General features: G+C 42.1%; 1 protein-coding gene across 4 annotated transcripts in view; it reads right to left on the minus strand.

Annotated features, from left to right (window-relative positions):
* The window catches only part of LOC136832024 (cryptochrome-1-like), a 368,545-nt gene extending 345,876 nt beyond the window's left edge, over positions 1 to 22,669 (minus strand). For 3 of the 4 annotated variants that reach the window (XM_067092517.1, XM_067092516.1, XM_067092515.1), the window contains exon 1: positions 22,267 to 22,669. The gene's annotated coding sequence lies outside the window, so the exon portion shown is untranslated. The remainder of the gene's footprint in view (positions 1 to 22,266) is intronic. The other variant, XM_067092514.1, reaches the window with a different exon arrangement.
* Positions 22,670 to 22,989: the final 320 nt, after the last annotated feature.

The raw sequence follows: 22,989 nt of genomic DNA on the forward strand, positions 1-22,989 counted from the left end.
GATATTATTTCATCATACACCTGCCAAGAAACACTTCATATCTGCGAAACACAAAGAATAGAGGCTAGGGTTTGCGTTATAATATAATCCAGTGGCCAATGATTTCTGTAAGAGTCATCTTTTGTGATGCGGAGGAGACATTCTCCACTGATGAGCATGGTAGTCTTCTTCACTGTTGGCATTTAGCATTAACTAAATTTAATTCTTTAGAAACTTAGATAAAAGAAATACAAAAATAAGCATTATATATTCAGTTAACTTCATAAGAGGCATCAAAATGATAGGCCTAAGTAGCAATGAAAGAAATGAGAAATTACACATGATAATGGCATTATATATATATATATATATATATATATATATATATATATAATCATGAAGCTACAAATGTCGTTTAATATCAAATTCACGCTACTCGAGAGTATCTCCGATGGAGAATTATCACCGAAGGGAATTTATATAAGTGATAAATGAACAGGTACCACTGGGACGCGAACCCTTGACATGGACCCATTCAACGACTCCAGTGGACGTTACCACCGCGCCATCAAGAGAGGTATAAATCATTACCGAGTCTGCTGTACTGTTTTTCCCCCGTGAGGGAAATTGTACTTAGCCTCGCAATGACCCACCTCCGCCATGATAGTTCGTTGGATTCACGTTTGGAACACGCAGCTCTTATTATGAAATTTTTTATCACACTCGTGATTTTTATACAATCATGAAGCTACAAATGTCGCGTTCCAAACGTATCAACGAACTATCATGGCGGAGGTGGGTCATTGCGAGGTTATACAATTTCCCGCTCATGACGGGAAAAACAGTACAGGAGACTCGTAAATGATTTATACCTCTTGATGGCGCGATGGTAACGCCCACTGGAGTCGTTGAATGGGTCCATGTCAAGGGTTCGCGCCCCAGTGGTACCTGTTCATTTATCACTTATATAAATTCCTTCGGTGATAATTCTCCATCGAGATACTCGAGGTAGCGTGAATTTGATATTAAACGACATTTGTAGCTTCATGATTGTATAAAAATCACGGTGTGATAAAAAATTTCATATATATATATATATATATATATATATATATATATATATATATATATATATATATATATATATATATATATATATATATATACAGTCCCGCAAAAAAAAGCTTAACGACTTCCTATATATTACTGTAATAAGCGTTCGACTTTTCTTGATTTCCGGAGAAGTATATATTTTCCCCAATTTATCGTTCGTCTGGCAGCCTGTATTGTCTCGCTGTTCGGTACCATGAGTTTCTAATGCACTTCAGTGATACTCAAGCTATCACAAAGGTCGGCTGTCATTGTATGCACTCGTGCCCCATTCACGCTTTCGTCACGCTACATTTGGCGCTCTTCGCTAGCTAATGAATTATGGCTAAAACTTCCTTATCCTTGGTTAAGAAAGCAGAAATTGTGACCCTATGGAAAACTGGCAAGTCAATGTCAGCTATTGCAAGAGAGCTGGGAATCTCTAAAAGCACCGTCTCATTGTGGTGCAACCGCTCCAAGACAGGAGACCTTGATTCATCACTGAAGCGGAAGAAAGGCTCAGGAGGCCACGAAAAACTACAAAAAGAACGGATAACATTTTAAAAGGATTGTTATGGAACATCCATCAATGCCAGCCAAAATTTTGAAGTCTCAAACCCTGATCTGCTTAGGAACGTATCTGAACGGACCGTGCAACATCGAGTGCAGAAAGACCTTGGTCTCCCATGTCGTGTTGCAGCAAAGAAGCCACAACTCTCACTAAGCCTAAAAAAAAAAAGGATGGCTTTTTGCAGAAAATATTTGAAGTGGACTGAAAAGGATTGGGAAAGGGTAGCTTTTAGCGATGAATCTAACTTCCACATTATTCATAGCGCTGGCAAGCCCCAAGGATCTAACCGCTATGCATCAAAATACACAGTCAAGACTGTGAAACATCCAGCTTATGTGATGGTATGGGGATGTTTCAGCGGATATGGGGGTAGTGGGGGATTATATTTTCTCCCAGAGAGCACGACAATGAATGGAGAGATTTATGAAAATGTCTTGAAAATGAATTAGTCCCTTATAAGGAACTTTTGGGCATGCGTGTATTTATGCAAGATGGAGCACCTTGCCACCGATTTCACAAGGTCACAAACCTTCTTAAGGAATTTAATATTCAGAAATTGACTGGCCAGGCAATTCACCAGATTTAAACCCAATTGAAAATTGCTGGGCATACATGAAACGGAAACTGAAGGCACTAGCAGATGACGTCCCTCCCAAATTGAAGGATGCCATCCGTAAGTTTTGGTTTGAAGACATGGATGCACAATATTTCAAAGATTTAGCACATTCAATGCCAAGAAGGTTAAAAGCTGTACTTAAAAATAATGGAGAAATGTCTAAGTATTGAAAAAATATAAGTGAACTAAAATTTTCCCTTTTATTTTCCTTTTTTTTATATCATTGCTATGATTTGTTTACAAATGTAGTGGGCGTTCGTTTTTTTTTGCGCCGACTGTATATATATATATATATATATATATATATATATATATATATATATATATATATATATATTGTGTGTGTGTGTGTGTGTGTGCGTGCATGCGATTATATTCTATGTATTAAAAAAATAAGACGTGAATATGAGTCGATGACATTGGCTGTTTGGGGGCATTCATTTGTGTAAAAAAAAAATTCAAGATTCCATTTGCTATTTTCACTTGATTTCGTCATAATTTGAACTTTAGAGTATTTATCGTTTATTGGTGTAAAAATAGCAGTAATGTGTTCTTTCATGCCCAGTAGTTTTTATTAAAATACTTTCTCTCTCATTTTAATTACGGTTGAGTTTCATCCATGTTGCCAATGCATGATAATTTATAGTCAATAGCAGCTTGAACATTGTTTTCTCAGCTTCAGCTACAACTTGCAGCTTAAATTTAGCAGTATATTTCCTTGCCCATCTTTTATCCATACCAAATCAGGGTATAATGTAAAAATATATCAGTCCTATTCTCCTTAACGTCATTTGTACTATAACCTCACGGTGATTGTGTATTACCGTACAATGGTTGAAATACAAGCAAAAGGGCTGTTGTTATCCAATTCGGTGATAAGCAAAACAACAGTTTCTCGGTCAGTTGTTTATGGCTGTACGTATTTTTGCACGAGTATAACGTTACTAACAATACTTTTATCATTCTCTTTTACTTTTTTACCTAGAAGTTGGGATAAAGAGATGGAGGAAAAGAAGTTGGTCTATTGTAGTTTGGTCTCTCTTGCTGCCTGATTGTACGCTGCTGGCTGCGACCACACAAAATTTAAAAATATTCTATAAATATTTTCGTATCGGTATTAATTGCTTATCCCACTGCAGAATCGAATTATTGTAACTCGAGCACTACCTCAGTATTTTAATAGTTTTATCATAAAAGGTGCATTTAGTCATGAAAATGAGATGAAAATACAGTAATTAGTGAATATTTCTCGGTGAAAAATACTGTGAATGGGCAAATTTTCAGCAAATAACGTGTATATATGTTCCATAGAGAAATCTGCGAATCGTAAGACCGCGAATACGGGGGGTTTACTGTACAGAGAACTCGATTACGCCAAAGAACCTTCAGTGCACTGTTTACTTGTTTCTTACTTAACCTTAACCTTCATATGAAGCATAGTACAGTGCTAAATTTTGTGGAAAATGTCATGAGGCTTCTTATTACTATCAATTTTTCCCATGTTTCTTCACGAAATCATCAGAATGAGTATAAGAAAGGTTTAGTGCAAACAATGTGTGTGAGAATTTTTTTAGGACCACAGTCATTTACAATGTCATCAATTAGTGATCCCGTAGGGGAGTAGTGCTTTAATGGACCTCATGTGGTGCACTGTATGCATTCTTAAAAGTTTTGTAGTATCCCTTCACCCCCTAGCTGTAACTCCTTTCGTTGCTTTTGCTATACCTCTTCATGTTCTCTTTCTTCCACTTCACTTATCACCCTCCCCAAACAAATGTTTCAACACCACTTTCAGAGTTACCGTAAATGTCCTCATAGGTCCTACTGCTTGGACTGTGGCCTAAATTTTATATCACAATTCCAATCAATTAGTGATCAGCATTGTCAAAAATTCTGTGACTGATGTGAAAAACATTTTTGTAAGAATTTTGTGCACCTAACAGTTTCCAATTACAAAGACGCAAACTGCCTGAAGCTATAATTTCCTAATGAAAAGTTAATTATTGGTGTGAGAATTATGATATTTTCATAATAAAATAAATTTTTGAACATACTTACCTGGTAGTTTATATATAGCTTAAGTCCCTGACGTTGGCAGAATTTCAAAACTCGCAGCAATCGCCGATGGGTAGTCAGGTGTACCACCTGTGCGCCCTCTACCCAGGTACCTGGAACTATTCCAACTATTCCTCAGATCTTCCATGCCCCTAGTCTCTAGAGGGGAGGAGGGTGGGAATTTAATCATATCTAACTACCAGGTAAGTATGTTCAAAAATTTATTTTTTTATGAAAATATCCTTTTTAAACATCTGACTTACCTGGTAGTTATATATATAGCTGATTGACACCTTTGGTGGAGGGTCTGAGACAGCTAACATCGTTGGAATTTGCTTAAGGGTTACTAAACCAACTTAAGGTCCTTACCTGGATTAAGGAAGCTGACTTCAATGAACTCTCCCTCATTATGTCTGCTTTCCTTAAGAGGTCCAGCGATCCACTCAGGGGGCTGAAGACCTCTAGGAGCTGTCAACCGGTGCACCAACCTCTATGTGACAGACAACCTATAATACCCTTGTTCCGGGCGCCACCAAGGAACAAAAATGATCATCTGACTAAAATCGATGATTGTGGAAGACTGCGTTCAATCTTCACAAACAACCATAAAATTTCAACCATTCCAAGGTAAGAACAAAGGGTATTGTTTTATGGAATTGGATTAAGGAAGCTGACTTCAATGAACTCCCCTCATCATGTCTGCATTCCTTAAGAGGTCCAGCAATCCACTCAGGGGCTGAAGACTCTAGGAGCTGCCAACCGGTGCACCAACCTCTATGTGACAGACAACCTATAATACCCTTGTTCCTGGCGCCACCAAGGAACAAAATTATCATCTGACTAAAATCAATGATTGTGGAAGACTGCGTTCAATCTTCACAAACAACCACAAATTTCAACCATTCCAAGGCAAGAACAAAGGGTATTGTTTTATGGGATTGGATTATGAAGCTGACTTCAATGAACTCCCCTCATTATGTCTGCATTCCTTAAGAGATCCAGCGATCCACCCAGGGGCTGAAAATCTCTAGGGGCTGTCAACCGTGTATAACCTCTATGTGACTAGACCTCCTCTCAATACCCTTGTTCCGGGCGCTACCAAGGAACTTTCATCCCAATGATTGCGGAAGATAAAGCGCCCAGTCTTCACAAACAACCATAAAAATTCTCAATTCCAAGGTAAGAAAAAGGGTATTGGTTTATGGGATTGTAGGGGTATTCCCTCTCCCATTACTGAATTAGATGCTATAAACGGACACAGCGTATAGCAATCTTCTGATAATGTCTGGACTTGTTTTAGATAGTGAGAGGCAAATACTAACTTGCTTCTCCAGAAGGTCGTGTCCAAGATACTCTGCAGGACCTATTCTGTTTAAGAGCTACAGAGGTTGCTACTGTCCTGACCTGCATGCGTTTTACTTTCAGAATCTTGTGGTCTATCTCTCTACATTCCATATGTGCTTCTTTTATCAACTGTCTGATAAAATAAAACAGAGCATTCTTCGACATCTATACAGAGAGCTTTTTGACTGAGTACCAAAGCCCTTCTGAATTCCTTCTTAAGTCCTTTGTCCTATCCAGGTAGAGCCTTAGAGCCCTTACCGGGAATAGGACTCTCTCTCTCCTCCCCCTGTTATGTCCGTTAGGTTCGAATCTCGAACGTTCTGGGCCAGGGTTGTGACGAGTATTCATTTTTTTGCAAGGAAGCCTAGTGGCAGTGAGCCGATTGCCTTGCCTTGCCTAAAATCTATATTCTTGCTGAGAGCATGTATCTCACTAACTCTTTCGCTATGCCAAACTGACCAAGAAAAGAGTTTTCATGGTGAGGTCCTTTAAAGATGTCCTCTGCAAGGGATCGAACTCCTTCTCCCCATGAGGAACCTCAGGACCACGTCTAGGTTCCATGCTGGTGAGTTCTGTATATACAAATTTGGGTTACAGAAACATTGGAAGAGGACACATGGTTGTCCTTGCACCATCCTCTAAATACCTCCCACTTCGATTGGTATACCTTAACGGTGGATAACCTCCTTGATTTGCGATAGCGCCAGCTGCCTCCTTCAAAAACTTCTGGCTCTTGTGAGTTTTCCGATAGTCCCAAGGCAGTTACTAGTAGCGCTTGTAGGTTTTGGTAATATCTTTCCAAGTGGGGTTGTTTGAGTAGATCTACTCTCTGAGGTAGGCTACTCGGGATGTCCACCATCCATTCCAGTACCTCTGTTAACCAATCTCTTGTCGTTCAGTAAGGGCCACAAGGGTCATTCCGGTCCCTCATGTGACACAAATTATTTCAGTACCCTGTGTATTATCTTGAGAAAGAGGGAAATGCATACACGTCCAAGTTGGACCAGTCCACCAGGAACGCGTCTATGTATATAGCCCGGGATCTGGTACTGGAGAGCAGTAAGTGTCCAGCCTCTTCGTTTTGCGCTGTGGCTAAGAGATCTATGCAAGGACGTCCACAAAGTCCTGATGTAGCGTTCATTCTGTTGAGAGGACTTTATTTCCTGCTCAGAATGTCCGCCCTCACATTTTTTCTCCCTTGGATAAAGTGGGTTACTAGTTTTACATTCTCCTCCTTTGCCCAAAGAAGAGGTTCTCTTGTTGTCTCGTGATAGAGACCTGGAGTGAGTGCCCCTTGTTTGCAGATGTAGGCCAACGCTGCCGTGTTGTCAGTGTTGACCTGCACCTCTCTGTTCCCCACTGTGTTCGAACTCCTGAGAGCTAGAAGGATTGCAGTTAGTTCCTTCTAATTGATGTTTAACTTCTCCTTCTCTCTGGTCCAGGAGCCCGAGACTTGTTATTTCCCTCGTGTTGCTCCCCATACTGAGTCCAACGCGCCGGATAACAACACTAGGTCTGGGTTCCTCTAATATAGAGAAGGGACCTCCTGGAGCTTGACGGGACGTTCCACCACTATAAATACGGTCTTATTGGTTTCAAATGGGGATGCACTTGGTCTCCAGTTCTATTTCCTTGTCCCAGTTCCGATTTAGATGAAACTGTAACTGGCATAGAATTAACCTCTCAAAGGAGACAAACCGTTCCAGCGAGGAAAGGGTTCCCAGCAGACTCATCCATTCCTTTGCCAAGCATGACTGTTTCTTTATAAAGTTCTGAAATTTTCTCAAGGCTTGTCCTGTCTTTGCAATAAACGGAAAAGCCCGAAAATCCTGACTCTGAATCTTCATCCTAAGGTATAGAGCCTCTTGGGATGGGATCAGCTGAGATTTCTATCTGTTTATCAGTAGACCTAATTCTTTGTTAGATGCTTGATGCCAGTGCATCTTGCGCCCTGCGCTAACTCCACGCCTTGGCTTCCAATATCTTGAAGCCTGACGCCCTGACGCCCAATGCCTTGACACTTGACGCCTTGGGTTCACTGACACTTGTCGTCATGGTGTTTCACTCCTAGATGCTTGACGCCACTGCATCCAGCGTCTAGAGTTTCATTCACCACGCTCAGCGCCTGTACGCCTGACGCCCTGGCGCCCAGCTTCTCAACGCCAACGCCCTGGCGTCCAGCTTCGACGCCGACGCCCTGGCGCCCAGCTCGACGCCGACGCCTTGGCGTCCTCCTACGAAAAAAAAAAAAAAACTTAACCTCGCCTTTCCATGGCGAGGGTGAGCGCCCTGGGAAACGCCAACAGGTACGCTCGAGGGGACGACTGCTCGGTAGCTAAAGCCTCTTGCCTCCTTCGTCTGTCGACTTTCCTTCTCACAGGGGTTGGTGAGCTTGGAAGAGGTCTAGGACTAGGAGCACAACAGGACCGAGCGGTTGCACCCTCCACTGCACTTGCACTAACAACATATTAACACTTTTATTTTTTAGATCTCTTATTGTCGATCACATATTATCCCTGTCTTCTGAGAGGGATTTACCTGTTGGGCCAGGGTCTGAATGGCAGCCAACAAATCATTAAGTGTTGGGTCCTTACCTGTTTCAGTAGGGGTTCAGAGACTACCACTACGGAGAAGGATCAATAGGATAGTTAGCAAGGGGAAAAGAATTAACTATTCCTGGTTATATCAAGAAGAGTGAGAAACAGTACTCTTGGCTCTTCTGAGCCGGTCTTCATTCCCGTTCTTCAGACATACTGAGTGGGGATCCAAGGAGACTTTAGCAAGCCGCTTGCATCCCCACACACACCTTTTCACACTCGATGAAGTCAGATATGTTATAAGAAAATCCAAAAGCGAACAAGTTTAAAGCCAAGCCAAAATGTACTTCACCAAAATAAGTTGCAAAAACACGGCTACGAGCGAAATTCCATCAATGTTACCGACACAGCGGCAGGGAAGATCTGAGGAATAGTTGGAATAGTTCCAGGTACCTGGGTAGAGGGCGCACAGGTGGTACACCTGACTACACATCGGCGATTGCCGCGAGTTTTGAAATTCTGCCGCGCGTCAGGGACTTAAGCTATATATATAACTACCAGGTAAGTCAGATGTTTAAAAAAATGTAGTAAGTATGGGAAGCTGGTTCATTGACCCAAAAATGCGACAACTCTACCTTAGGCAAGACGCTTTTCTTTCCAAGAGGAGCTGGGTGATTTCACAACCTGTTTTGTAACTACCACCTGTGGGTGACATCCTTTATGAACAATGAGGTAAAGTTGGCCTGATGCTTCAGATGTGTGCCCTCATCACCTAGGTTACCATGAGTTTTCGCCCAAACTGCATGACTGTCCACTTCTTAGAGGCATCAGAAGCTTGTTTGATACATCACAAAATCAGAATGAAAGGTAATGCTGACACTGATATGAGAGGCTGGGTCCTACTTCAGAAACAAACAAGGCGCTCACTGGGCATAGAAGCCTTTCATCCTGACTTCCAGAAATGCCCAGGGAGAGGAAAAGATAGTGTCTCCCATCAGACTGACAATGCCCGAGCTTCTGCCACAAATCCAGAATTAATGGGCATGAGAATGATTCCAACTCTCACCATGTTGGACGAGAAGGCCATGACACTTGCCTGTCTCAGGGGCTCATACAAAACCCGTTAGGTTAGGGAAGACTAGAGCCACCTCCCTCCCCAGAGGCCAGAGCCCCAGGAGACCACGACTGATCAAAGCTGCTACAGTATTGGGTATTGTAACTACATTACACGAGAGTTATATTCAGAAACATAGATACCTTTTTATATATTTATTTTTTTATTTTGTATTAGTTTTTATTAATTAATGTTTTTAATCATATGTCATTATACAGCTTTCTACATTAATTGTGTACCTTTCTCATTCCAGATAGAGATGATAAGGGTCGCTCCTTATGGTAAAAGCTTCAAGTAAAGTGTATGAAGAGAAACTTTAATTTATGGCTGTTCTGAAGGAACCCATGGTTATGATGCAAATGAAGTTGTATAAATCTTCACGAATATACAGATTGCAGTGCTCTGATGTTAAGAAGTGTTTTGAAGGAGCAGGTGTCTGTCATAATTTTGCCAACTACAAAAAACAGACAGTAGCTCGCTCGCTCTCTCTCTCTTTCTCTCTTCATGTGAAGACAAATTTACTGTAAATGGAATTTACTTGCTACTGAATTTGTGTTTTCTGATGAAAATATGTATCATAATGCATGTTCTCTTGTCCCTTTGGTGTGACAATTAAATTGCACTTTGAAGATTATTGTTACACTGTAAGGTGGCATTTTTTGTTTTCTGGTAAGAAAAATGACTGTACATTATTTCATTGTTACTAACTAAAGAAACCCCATTTACATTAACATTCCTTAGTGTTAAGTTACTTATGTTTAGGCATTTATCTACTGTAAAGGAAAATGGACTTTTTAAATTTTTGTTTTGATTTTTTGATGGCTATCATAAGGCAAATGATATTTAAGGTGTAAAAATAAGACTGTAATATGTATATTTGGACATATGTCCATATAAATTGGGATCAAGTTAGCTGACTGGTTAGGTGGGTTTGTACTGTCACAAAGATTTGACTGCAACATGCACGAGTTTTTTTTTTAAATATAATAGTTGTGTAATCCTTGCTGTGTTGCTGTTATCCTTTCCCATTACACACTGCAGATATACTGCTTGTAAACTTCACTGGCAGTAGTTTGCCCTTAGAGGAAGCTCCACAAAAATTATGACATATATATATATATATATAGTGCCCAACGTGGGGCTATGGCTTTCGAAAGGAATCAAGTTAAAGTAAGAGACTGTAAAGAAAGCAGCGATCGGCAGGAGTTGAAAGACTGAAAGGAGGCAGAAGTGGAAAATTGAAAGTAGCTGCATTGTAATGGTTGGGTACTGGTAAAAGTTAACGTCAGTAACAAAGCATCACAAAAAGAAGCGGAGCAGTTGAGGGAGAACTTGAGAAGTCAAAAGCAGAGAACAAACAGTTATAACAGGAGAATGAGATGTTGAGGAGGATGACAAAGGGGACACAAAGGACTCAGTCAGGGAACAGGTAGGGGCAGCAAAGACGAAGATGGAAGAGAAGTTGAAGAACTGGAAAGAATGTTTAATGCAAGATTAGGAATAAGTACCAGTGAGGAATTACAAGGAGCGAGAATAGGTCAGGTAGAATCCATCCTGGAGCAGAAGGGAAAAGATGGGTGCGAAAGGTAGGGGAAAAAGGGGAGAGGATGAATGGAATGAAGATTAAGGCTAAGAAAAAGACAGAAGTGGTATACAAGTTGAAAGAGAGTCGTGATTTGCTGCACGCACCATCGAGTGAGAACGGGTGTGCAATGGAAACATGGGGGAGAAAGTGATGGAGATGTGGAGTTTGAGTGATAAAGAAAAGAGGGAGGTGCAAAGGAGTATATCACTGAGAGACACACCAAAGATTGGGAAATATTACATATCAAGCGAGAGAGATACAGTAAAGTTGATTTCTTTATGGAATATGAAAGATACTGAGTAGAAAAATACAGTAACAGAGGCATCTTTGGTTGCAAGGACAGGGAAAATTTTCAGAGGGTAGGCTATTAGAATTGTATTAGTTGAATACGGAAACAGAAAGAATGATTGAAGAAGGTGAAGCGATATAAAGAGGGAATAAGGTACAAACAAAAAAATGCATTTGAAGACATTCCGGTGGGAAAGAATGAAAGTGTCGTGATAGGCTATATGCCCACCGACTCAAGACTTGTGCCAGAAAGAAGTATGGGGATTGTGATATGCTGTATGATAATAAAAAGCTATTGAAAGTTTCTGGGTACAGTTCTGGATCTGTGGCCATTTACAAATTCGAAACGTAAGGACAAGATTTGGCAGAAAAATGAGAGGTTGAAATGAAATTATATACTGGAACGAATGAAAGACTTTGAATTTGGATATGATGTAAAAGAGGAATGATGGTAGAGCATGTGTAGGAAGAATAGAAGAATTTAGAAAGGCACAAGCAAGGGACACAGCCATGCAGTGGTAATCCATTTGGTAGAAGTGATCAATAGTATTATGAGAGGATTACCTGATTTTGGAATGAATAAAGATTGTAGGAATACCAGAAGCAAGAGGAGGGGCAGCAGTAGAAGTTAAGTATAACTTAGTTTAACCAGACCACTGAGCTGATTAACAGCTCTCTTACAGAGGGCTGGCCCCAAGGATTAGATTCATTTTACGTGGTTAAGAACCAACTGGTTATCTAGCAACGGGACCAACAGCTTACTGTGGAATCGAACCACACTATAACGAGAAATGAATTTCTATCACCAGAAATAAATTTCTCTAATTCTTCATTGGCCGGTTGGAGAACCGAACGCGGGCCCAGCCGAGTGCTACCCGAGAACGATACCAACCTGTCCAATGAGGAACACGGGGCAGCAGTAGAATAAGTGGGATTGGAGTATAAGAGTAAGTTATGGACAAAATGGGAGTTGGAACAGAATCAAATGAATGTCGCTGGTGGTATGAAAAGAGGACAGAGGAGTGCCAGGTGTAAAATGTTACAGGTGTGGAAGGAAAGGACATCAAATAAATGAAAGCAGGTGGACATTGGGCGCTTGCTTTGTAAGTGGTCAGGTAGGGCACTGTGTAAAAGACAGTACATAAGTAAAATGTGTCCAAAGTGGATGGTTAAGGCATATGGCAAGAACATGTGCACTGCAAAGAATTGTAGGTGTATGGGGAAATTGTGGTTGGACTGGACAGTTTTGATCAGATGTGTGATAAGTCTAGGGCTAAGTGTAAAACATGCAGAGTAGTAGGCCACATAGCAGGAGTGTGTAGGAAATCGAACGTGAACCCAGATGTGATTGGGGCGATTAGACATCAGAATCACGGAAATGGCATATGAAGAGGGTTCACAGAAGTGAGCCCTCAACCTTAGTGGCTGAAAGTGTACTTATAAAGAATATGGGAGAGGATTTGCATGTGCGGGCATAACTGATGGAGACTGTGAACAAGTGTTTAACCCTCTCGCTGTGTGGGACTACAGTAATCTCCTCAGTCATCAAAAAGCCTCGTCTATGACATGGGACTGATCTTCTCAGTCATCATTCTTTTGGTTGGAGTCAGGTGGCTCATAATCAATGATGCGTTTCCCTTGTCATTTTAAGGAGCTTTTGTCTATATTTGGTGACAAATGGCAACAACTGATTTCCAACTTACAGGATAATCTCAGGAAAAGGCCTAGACCTTCAGTAACCATCAAAATGCTACAGAGGGAGGAGGTTTCTCTCAATGGTGAAGTAGAACAGTACAGAGGCTTTTATCTGGAAATGACAATGATGGTAGTAGCCCAGAATTATCAGATAGTTCTGACAGTGACAGCAGGAAATTTGGTGATGTTTATTATATGTAAGTTATAGACAAACCTACCTTAGATAAGTTATCGACTTCAGGTTTTATTAAGAGATGGTTGTGGATCTGAGGAAATGACAGAGAAGGAAGCAGATTTGTCAAGCTCCAGAGGTGGTGTAAGTCAACAAGGAAAATGTGACAATTTGCAAATAGGAGACCACTGACGATTCACTTTGTAAAAAATCGGTGCTCTGAAACTTTAACTGGAGATAACAAATTCACATTTTCCACAATGACAAATGTATTTTTTATTATTTTTGGTGAGGCTTCTCCAGAATAACTTTTGGGCCAAGAGCAATCGCTCAAGGTTTGTAATACAGATTTTCAAAATGAACAAGAAATATGGCATTACTTTACTGCATGCTTCGAGAGGTATCATGCTGAAACGAATCACCAATAAAAGCTACACAATTCAGCACTTATATAATTACCTACGTATCATTTACATATTTTATCCTCTACTATAATAAAACATTATGACATAATAGTACAGCATAATATTGTAACAGTAATAAAAATAAAGAATCAAAGTACATACAGAAAAGGGAGAAAACTGGTCAGTTACAAGATTAGCAGACCACTGATCTTGTCACTAGGGCTCAAAGTGAGGGTTAAGCATTAAGATGGAGTGCCTGGAGTGTTGTTAAGTGCCTTAATTGATAAACAAGTAAAAAATTGTGCCGAAGTTTCTCTGGCACAATCAAATCGTATAATGCTGTATGAAACTCTCAGCTGTGGCCCATGAAGCTTTCAGCCATGGCCCAGTGGTGGCCTGTGTTGCTGGCACCTGTGTTGCTGGGTAACTTTAACCTCAAGTAAAATTTGCAGCCCTCTAGCCTCAGTAGTTTATAAGATCTGCGGGCGGACAGAAAAAGTGCAGACGGACAGACAAGTAGCCATCTCAATAGTTTTCTTTTACAGAAAACTAAAAGGAATAGTATGTATCGTTAGGCTACCAGTTTTTAAGATAAAACAGAATTTTTCTGTACCCAAAAGAAGAGGTGACTGAAATGAAAGGGAAAGGAGGTGCTATAATAAAATGGCACAGTAGCCTACTTACATGGAAATGGTAGTGCTGTGAAAATGATAAATGGTTAGAGGTACAGCATATGCAACTGGGGACATGGATGTACCTGGGGAGGAAGATAGGATAACTGGTGTAGAGACTGGATGGCAAGCACATATGGGAGTTAGTGTGAATGATAAATATGTATACAGTATGTCTGTGGTGGATGGAACGAAGGCTGATTACAAGATAAGGCACGTTGTCAATGTATATGCGGGGTTATTGAATACGGAAGATTCTCAAGTATATTGTCAGGTACATACGGACTTGAAGAAGAAACGATGGATGAATGGGCATGGTGTAATGGCAGGGGAGGTGAAAAAAAAAAAGAATGAACAAGAGCTGATTGAGAAAGCAACGTAGGTAAACATCTAGGTGAACGAGAGAAGCTAGTGTGGCTATTAGAAGCATTTGGTATGTATGGGTGGTACTGAATTTGGTGAGGCTACATTACCAGAGTTCGATATCTCTTTGAGATAATACCCGTATTTATGAAAGGCCTTGTCATTTCCCTCCACTAGTCAATGAAAGCAACAGCAAATCAGTGTGCGGAATTAAAGTCAGCAGTTGTGACAGAACAGCCTGAAAGTGAATGGAACAGTCTGACTGCATTTGTTACAAAGCCAGTTGGAATTCTGGGAATGTGCAATGATTGTCAGAAGGTAAATAAAGTGAGTAAAGGATCACTTTCCAATGTGCGTAGTGGCTGATTGTGTGTATACAGTTGACTCCCCACTTATTTGCGGTTCAGCATTCGCGGCCTCACCCATTCGCAGATGTTTCTGTGGAACATATCCCCAAATTATTCATGGAAAATTCGCTTGTTCGCAAATTTTTTCGTAGAGCAATATTCGCTAATTACTGTTTTGATGTTATTTCCATGACGAAATACATACATTGTTTATGATAAAAAAATGTACTAGTTTTTAAATACTACTAATATCAATGTAATCAAAATATCAATAAAATCTTAAGAGTAAAATCCCTCAATATTGACTTATTATCATCATAATATATACTGTATAAAAAAACCATCCCGACATTTGTAATTGTTTTACCAATATAAACATAACTCAGTTCACGCTATCTCTCTCTCTCCATGACGACACGCTACAGGCTGAAAGGGTTGGAAGTAGCCAATCGCACAGCTTGCAGCTCAGATGCTTGTCATTAGTGTATGAGTTGTACTTCTCTCTCTCTCTCCTGAGATGAGAGAGAGAGAGAGAGAGAGAGAGAGAGAGAGAGAGAGAGAGAGAGAGAGAGAGAGAGAGAGAGAATTTTTATGCATATGTACCATGTATGTTTATTTGTTTTGTATAGTTTTATAGATAAACATAACATTACTTTGTCATTCATTTTTTTCATCCTCCATGCTATAATTATAACTTTTTGCATTTCAATAATTACGAAAATATAGTAAATAGTAAAATATATAGTAAATTAGGTTAGTTTTAGTATAATTCTGTAGCATTCCCAATCTTTCTCTTGTGTGATAAGCAAGAGAGGAATGTAGGCCTAAGTTAAGTTAAGTATACCTTAGTTAAGCCAGACCAATGAGCTGATTAACAGCTCTCCTAGGGCTGGCCAGAAGGATTAGATTTTATTTTACGTGGCTAAGAACCAACTGGTTACCTAGCAATGGGACCTACAGCTTATTGTGGAATCTGAACCACATTACAATGAGAAATGGATTTCTATCACCAGAAATAAATTCCTCTAATTCTTCATTGGCTGGTCGGAGACTCGAACGTGGGCCAGCAAAGTGCTAGCTGAGAACTACTGTCAATCATCTTGACATACTGACATGAAGAGTGCTGGGCAAACACTCACTCACTCTCTCTTTCTCTCTATATGCCAAAGAATACTAGTAGAATGTGAGAGAGAGATAGATAGATAAATAGGTAAACATCCCAGGCACACACACTGGGGAAGGAGGGCTTGCAAAGTTTATCAACATTCATGATAGTAAACAACAAGAAAAAGATCCCACTGGGGAAAATCAGCTCGATGGAACTCACAGCAGAGAGCGAAGAATATGTCCACACCTGACGACAGTCAAAAGCAAATTGGAATGTTTACAATCAGGCAGGCGGGACTCCCGCCTCCTGGATGGCAGTTAACTGCCTAACCACCTTGTTTGCAAGTTCAACGGCCATTTCCAGCTTCGCTGAAAGTAATTCCTAATGTAAAGGACCGATGGTTTGTATATTGTATCGGAACAAATCACCTTAATTTTCATGAACTGTTTTCTCCTCTGAACAGTCCATTGCCATGCCAGAAGTCGCCTATAACAAATGTTATAAATTTCATCCAGGATGAGGTCCCTCTCACCAAGGAGGACCAACTGGGGAGGAGCAATATTGTTACCCACGGTGGTAACTGCCCTGGGATCATCACCTGGATATACACCATACCCACAGTGCCTTATGGGTTGTCAATCCATTGACAACAGACTCAGCACTCAGGGCACGGCTTGACATAAAAATTTCCCCTCACTCAACCACTTCAGGTACTCTAGTTTTATAAGTGGAGTGGCATGCTGTCCAACTCCACCCTCCATCTAGTTAAAAGAGCAGTGAATTCCATAATCCAACACCATGCCAAGGTCATCAATGAAAGAGGAAGATGGGAAGGGGAAAATTTATAGGAGGAGGAGGAGTAAAGGAATTAAAGGTCCCAATGTTCAGTTGAATCCACAGCAGAGAGAGTAGGCGTAAAAGAGCGTACTCTACCTGCAGTGGATCCCTAAGCCGCCCCCAACCTTGTCAGGGGGTCGGGATCAGGGGCGAGAAACCAAATAAACAGTCTGTCCTTCCCTGGACAATACATAACCCAGCAGTTTCCTCTTCCAAGGAAACAGAAGTCACTCAAAAATATATCGATAAAAACAACACAAAAGAAAGCAAACAGCTGTCGGGCAGAGAAGTGCAGAGATGTCTTCACACGACGGCAGCCAAAAGCAAAGTGGAGTGCAGACTGATGAGTGGGCAGAGCTTCCCCCCTCCTGTCAGTAGCCAACGACCTTGTTTGAAAGTTAATAGCCGTTCCACCTCATGTTAGCAAGCAAAATCCTATGTAAAGACCACAGGTTTACATCTGTATGGGAACAAATGACCATATGTCATTAAAAAAGTGCAGGAAGCTACTAGTTGACAAGGTGTGGCCAGCACACCTTGTACGGCAAACGTGATATTGACAATGGCAATCTTGATTTCTGCTGAGTTGAGTCTCAGTCCCTGTTGCTTGAACCACCTGAGGGGGATGTTCCACAACCTGCATACAATGGAGTCCAGACTCCTGGGATTGCAAAGGCAGCCTACAGAAGTTACTTTGCCTGACAGGGTAACGGAGGCAGCAAGTGTTTTTCTGACCTGGCTGATGACAGGAAGTTCTCTACATCTGCAACCACGCTTATTCAACTTTGCCATAAGGCTTTGCAGGTTAAGCGGAATGATTGCATCACCTTCAGGATGGTTTTTGTGCCAGGAAGAACTGTTTGGGCCACCTTATTTGCACAACAAACTATGAAACATCACAATTTTTGAAAGCAAACTGTATTTTTCCTAACTATACAAACCTGAGGTCCTTTACATTAGGAATTACTATCAGCGTAGGCTGGAAACGGCCGTTAAACTCTTGAACAAGGTGGTTAGGCAGTAACTACTGCCAGGTAGGCGGGAATACCCGCCTGCCCGCATGTAAACATTCCAGTTTGCCTTTCGGTCCAAGTTCAGACTGAGGAGTGGCATGACGCGGGCATAATATGTAATGCAAAGGACCTCAAGTTTCTATAGTTAGGAAAAATACAATTTACTTTCAAAAATTGTGATTTGTTCCGACACGATATATAAACCGTCAGTCGTTTACATTAGGAAGGCTCGCTGGTTGGAGGGAGGAATCTGAGTGAGTCTCCTGAACTGACTGGAGTTCTGCACATCTGGGCTAACTCCTCCTGGTCGAAAGAGCGAGGAGGAGTACTGTGCCTCTGACATATTGATCGGAGTGTAGGAACTGCAAGACCAAATGTCAGATACTGGACCTTTTCACGAGTGAGGAAATGTAACTCATACGAAATAGGCTGGAAGGATCTAGAGTCAGAGGCAATGAGGAAAAGCCGAGATAGGATTCCCTTATTGCCAGTCTCTCCTTCCTCACCTTGCTAGAGGTAGGAGCAGAACTGCTGCTATGATTCTAGAAGAAAAATAGAATGGGTGCTTGATGTGTAGTCTTACCACATCAGCGCCAGATCCAGCAACTGTTGGTTCGAGTCCTATTCTCACCCCTAAGGAGGAGAAGTAGGAGGGCAGGGAAGGAGGAGGAAGAGAGGCCAGTCACTCGGTAGTTACTGCCTAACCACCTTGTTCAAGAGTTTAATGGCCATTTCCAGTCTACGCTGAAAGTAATTCCTAATGTAAAGGACCGACGGTTTGCATACTGTGTCTGAACAACATACTTTTCCTCAGGTGTCTCCAATTGAGCCAGCTTCTAATGACATCTCTTCTACACTGCAGGTGGAGGTGTTTCTGTGTTGGCTGATGCCCTCTGGGCTGGAACACTGGGCTTAGCTATGCTGTCCTTCATGCCACTGCTGCTGTCTGCCGGGTAGGAACTGGCTAACACTTGAGGAGGGGAGGGAGTTCTTGGGGTGAGTCCCTCTGGCCCTGGTGGGAAAGGAACAGTGTTCCATACGGCAGGATCTTGAGTTGGACCAGGCAAGACTATGCCACTCTTGGGAGTATATACCTGTTCTTCCTCTCAGATATACTCCTGGACGTCCTGGCTCTGGAGAGGCTCATGGAGTGGGAACATCTCCAAAGGCTGTGTGAGTGTCTACACCGCTCATGACGACTTCTTTTAGGGGAACATCTGCTCGATCTGCTGGAACTCTGGTAGAATCTGCTTTCTGCTCCTCCTGGAGGAAGACCTGTCCCTCCGAAGCTGTCCTGAGGCGGGATGGGAGGCAAAGGTGATGAACAATGAAGCTAAGGAGGCTACAGAGAGGGAGTGGGGCGAGGACGCCATTGCTGATAATTCAAAAGGGTGGAAGGCAAGGGCAATTGAGTTGGAATGGGAACATTTCTTACCTCCAGAGGTGTCTCCTTCTCCCTCTTCCACACATGACCTTCTCTGCTCCCGCCAACATGTGCTGCAAGACCATGATGGGAAGCTGGGAAATTTCTCCTTGTGCAGTTGCCTGTCATGTCTGGTTTACTTCATCAGGCCAAAATCTTCTTCACTGTCTCTTCCAACACCAGTTCCTCGGTAGATCCTGCTGGAGGGATTTTGGCAAGGGGGGGAACCACGGAAACAAAGGAGGTCTGATGGTTGCTTCCCTAGGCAAACTGCTGGCACTCTTGCATGGCCTCTTCTCACAGAGGGCCCAACGAGGAGTCTGCCACCTCCAACACTCCTCACATGTGGCTTCTTTCAAACATACATTTGGCGGGCTGAGTGTAGAACGACGGGAACAGGTTCCGCTGACAAAAATAAACAGGTAGAACTAAGCATTAGGGTATTTCCAAGTATTAACTCTGCATCTGTTTTTACCTTGGAAATTGGTTTTTCCTATACTTTTAGGGCTGCTGCTGATGGAGACATATTTGTTTGTTGTCGGCCAAATGTTATTTGCCTCCTATCTCTACCCAAGAGTAAAGGGGGACTTGGGAATTTGGGGTTTTGTGTGGGGGAGAACATGCACAAACAAAGCGGACATGTTTATGTTAAGGAAGTGTATATACTCCGGAAGTGTAAAACGCCAGGAGCCATTCGTTGTGGGGAGGGAGCGGCTGAGGGAAGGGGAGCAATGTGGGGAGACAGGAGACAGCTCCTCGCATCCCCCCAAATGACATATTAAAAACATTAATAAAAAACTAATACAAAATAAAAAAATATATTTATAAATAAAAAATTAATCTATGTTTCTGAATATAACTCTAGTGTAATGCAGTTACAATACCCAATACTGTAGCAGCTTTGATCAGTCATGGTCTCCTGGGGCTTTGGCCTCTGGGGAAGGAGGTGGCTCTAGTCCTCCCAAACCTAACGGGTTTTGTATGAGCCCTGAGACAGGCGAGTGTCACGGCCTTCTCGTCCAACATGGTGAGAGTTGGAATCACTCCCATGCCCATTAATTCTGGATTTGTGGCAGAAGCTCAGGCATTGTCAGTCTGATGGGAGACACTCTCTTTTTTCCTCTCCCTGGGAATTTCTGGAAGTCAGGACGAGGGGTTTCTATGCCCAGTGAGAGCCTTGTTTGTTTCTGAAGTACAACCCAGCCTCTCATGTCAGTGTCAGCATTACCTTTCATTCTGATTTTGTGATATTGTGATTAAGGAACTCAAAATAATGGTAAGGAGAAAGAAAAGCCAGTTATAAAAAATGAAAACTGAAAGAAATATATGTAATTCAGAGTATGAATCCACCTATCGTTTCACCCATTCCCAACCATCCATTTGGGCTGTATTACAGAGAATTAGGAGGGTTTTCCTCAACACAGAGGTAACTGTGTAATGCCGTATACAGTAAGGAAATCACTTACAGTTAGTGTATTTTAATATTTACAGTAACTTTCTTATAGTTGTAAATGTAAATGTACCTGTTTTAAAGTAACAGTAATCTAAGGTAAGATATGATTGCCTTCTCATCCCCTGTGGTCTACCCATCCCTTAACACCACTTTCCCTAGGGGTCCCCTAAACTGTAGGATAATAACAAACAGGGGAGCAAATCACCCTGTCCTGGAGGTATACCCCACCCACAACCCCGCTTTCCCAACGGGTCCCCTACCTTGTTGGATGAAGTTCTGTGGTTACTTACAGCCTAATTAAAGTTGTGCGACAAAAACTGAAGGTAAATCCTTCACTAGGAGCCATAATACTGTAGTAAGAGTTAATTTACGAGGAAATTGCCAACGCAGACTTAATACTTACCGTAGTTCTCCCAGCAATAAATCCGCATTGGGTATGTCCTTTAAAATTGACTTTTCCTACAGTATTCTGCTTGTTTATTAAGAATTTACTATTAATTTTTGTCGGTCGACTGAAATTAACCTCAGAACTGGTTGTGTTTTTGTATTGTGGCCACCCTGGAATGCTATCGCGCACTTGGTGTTAGCCTATGGGGGAGCTTTTAGTAAAAAGTGGTCTCCTTTACCAGGGGTCCAAACCCCACGGCTAAGTAACACAGCCTACAAGGTTAGGTTAGGTTAGGGTATGTTAGGTCAGTAGCCTACGGTTCCCTTTATGATATATTTCCTTAGCCAGTCCCTTCCTATACATAGCCTAGGATATGGCGCCTCCCAATGACTGACCTCCGCATTTGCGGAACCGTTCCATACCCTAGAGTCTGTGTGGAATTAAGGCTGGGCTAACACTTAGAAATACCGACAAAGCTAGCTGGGCTAACTAACATTCCCTAGAATGCCATGTCTTGACCTAACCAGACATTCCTAACCTCACTTAGGACGTGGCCCCCAACCCCCGCCACCCACCCAATGTTAAAAACGGTATATAACATTCAAGATTTTATGGTATTATTTTATAAGTTGGCAATGCACGCGATATGAAATTGTAACCTACATTCGTGAAAAGAGCTCTTCATCAAATTACAACTTATATATACTGTAAGGTAAGACAATACCGGCCACCCTCCCCCTCCATAACTCATATGGCAAAATTATACCCAGTAATCACCCACAGTTGACACGGTATTATTTATTTTATATTGGCAGGCAACTGATACAATTTTACAGATTTAGTTTCTACTGGGATTAAAACTGTCATAGGCTGCACAGGGCGCACGAAACGGCGCGTCCGTGAACGACACAAATGACCACAGGCTGCCCACAGGCTGCCTACAGGCTACCCGACGTTGGTCCACCTCTGAAACTCGCCTTCTTTTGAGAAGCAGAAGCCATTGGTGACACTCGAGAGGCATCAAACGCCTTCAGCCTCGGAGGTAGAAGGAAGGAAGGAAGGAAGGAAGAAGGAAGGTCTGTGACACAAATCCCCATCTCGCAGAGGGCCTAGGACAGGCTACTCGTCAACACTAGGGGAAATCTGCGCCTTCTCTCTCATCACCAAATAAACATGAATGACGCCTGAGGGCGGAGCCTCTCAATTCAACTGACCTTTCGTTGGCAGGGGGCCTGGCACTCGATGGAGGCCTCGCAACTGGCAAGGTGGTTCAAGAGCAGAAGATGGACCAGCCACGTCCGACCTCGACCCACAGGAACAACACACTGGCTGGGTCCTCTGGGTGACAGGTTCACCAGGTAAGAGGTTTAGTGGGGTGGTCGTCTGGGCGGTCCTCCTCCTCCCCCGCGTCTTCTACTACGTCGTCGTCATTCTCTTGGAGGCGAGAGAGAGTTGCCACTCACTGATTCCCTCCTCATTTCAGATTTATCATCATTATAATAATCACATCGACGTAAACTAATAACAATACGTACCAGGGAACACTGAAGAATGCTACCGCGGACTAGTTTCCGCCAGTCGCCGACCGGATTATTTTCCGCCTTGATGTATCCTTTGACAGTGAACGCGGTTGGGTCGGTTAGCTTAGGTTGCGCTCGCCTTATTACGCCAGCTCTGTCCCTCGCCCCAAGTCGTCCTAGTCTTCGAAGGAATGGGAAATTGTTAAATGGAAGAGATTAAGTGTTGATGTCTGGGCTCCTTTCACTAACAGCCGAAACTGTGACGGAAAAGTGATTGTACGGACAAAGTGGACTGTATGCTTAATGTTGTTACTTGGTCAGAAACCCTAAAAGCCTTAGGCAACAACACAGGCTCCCTTTGCGGTTTCTAAATTACGAGATATCTCTCAAACCGGTTCAGTACTAACGAGGATAAGA

Source organism: Macrobrachium rosenbergii, chromosome 49, assembly GCF_040412425.1.
Source record: "Macrobrachium rosenbergii isolate ZJJX-2024 chromosome 49, ASM4041242v1, whole genome shotgun sequence".
Classification (NCBI taxonomy): Eukaryota; Metazoa; Arthropoda; class Malacostraca; order Decapoda; family Palaemonidae; genus Macrobrachium; species Macrobrachium rosenbergii.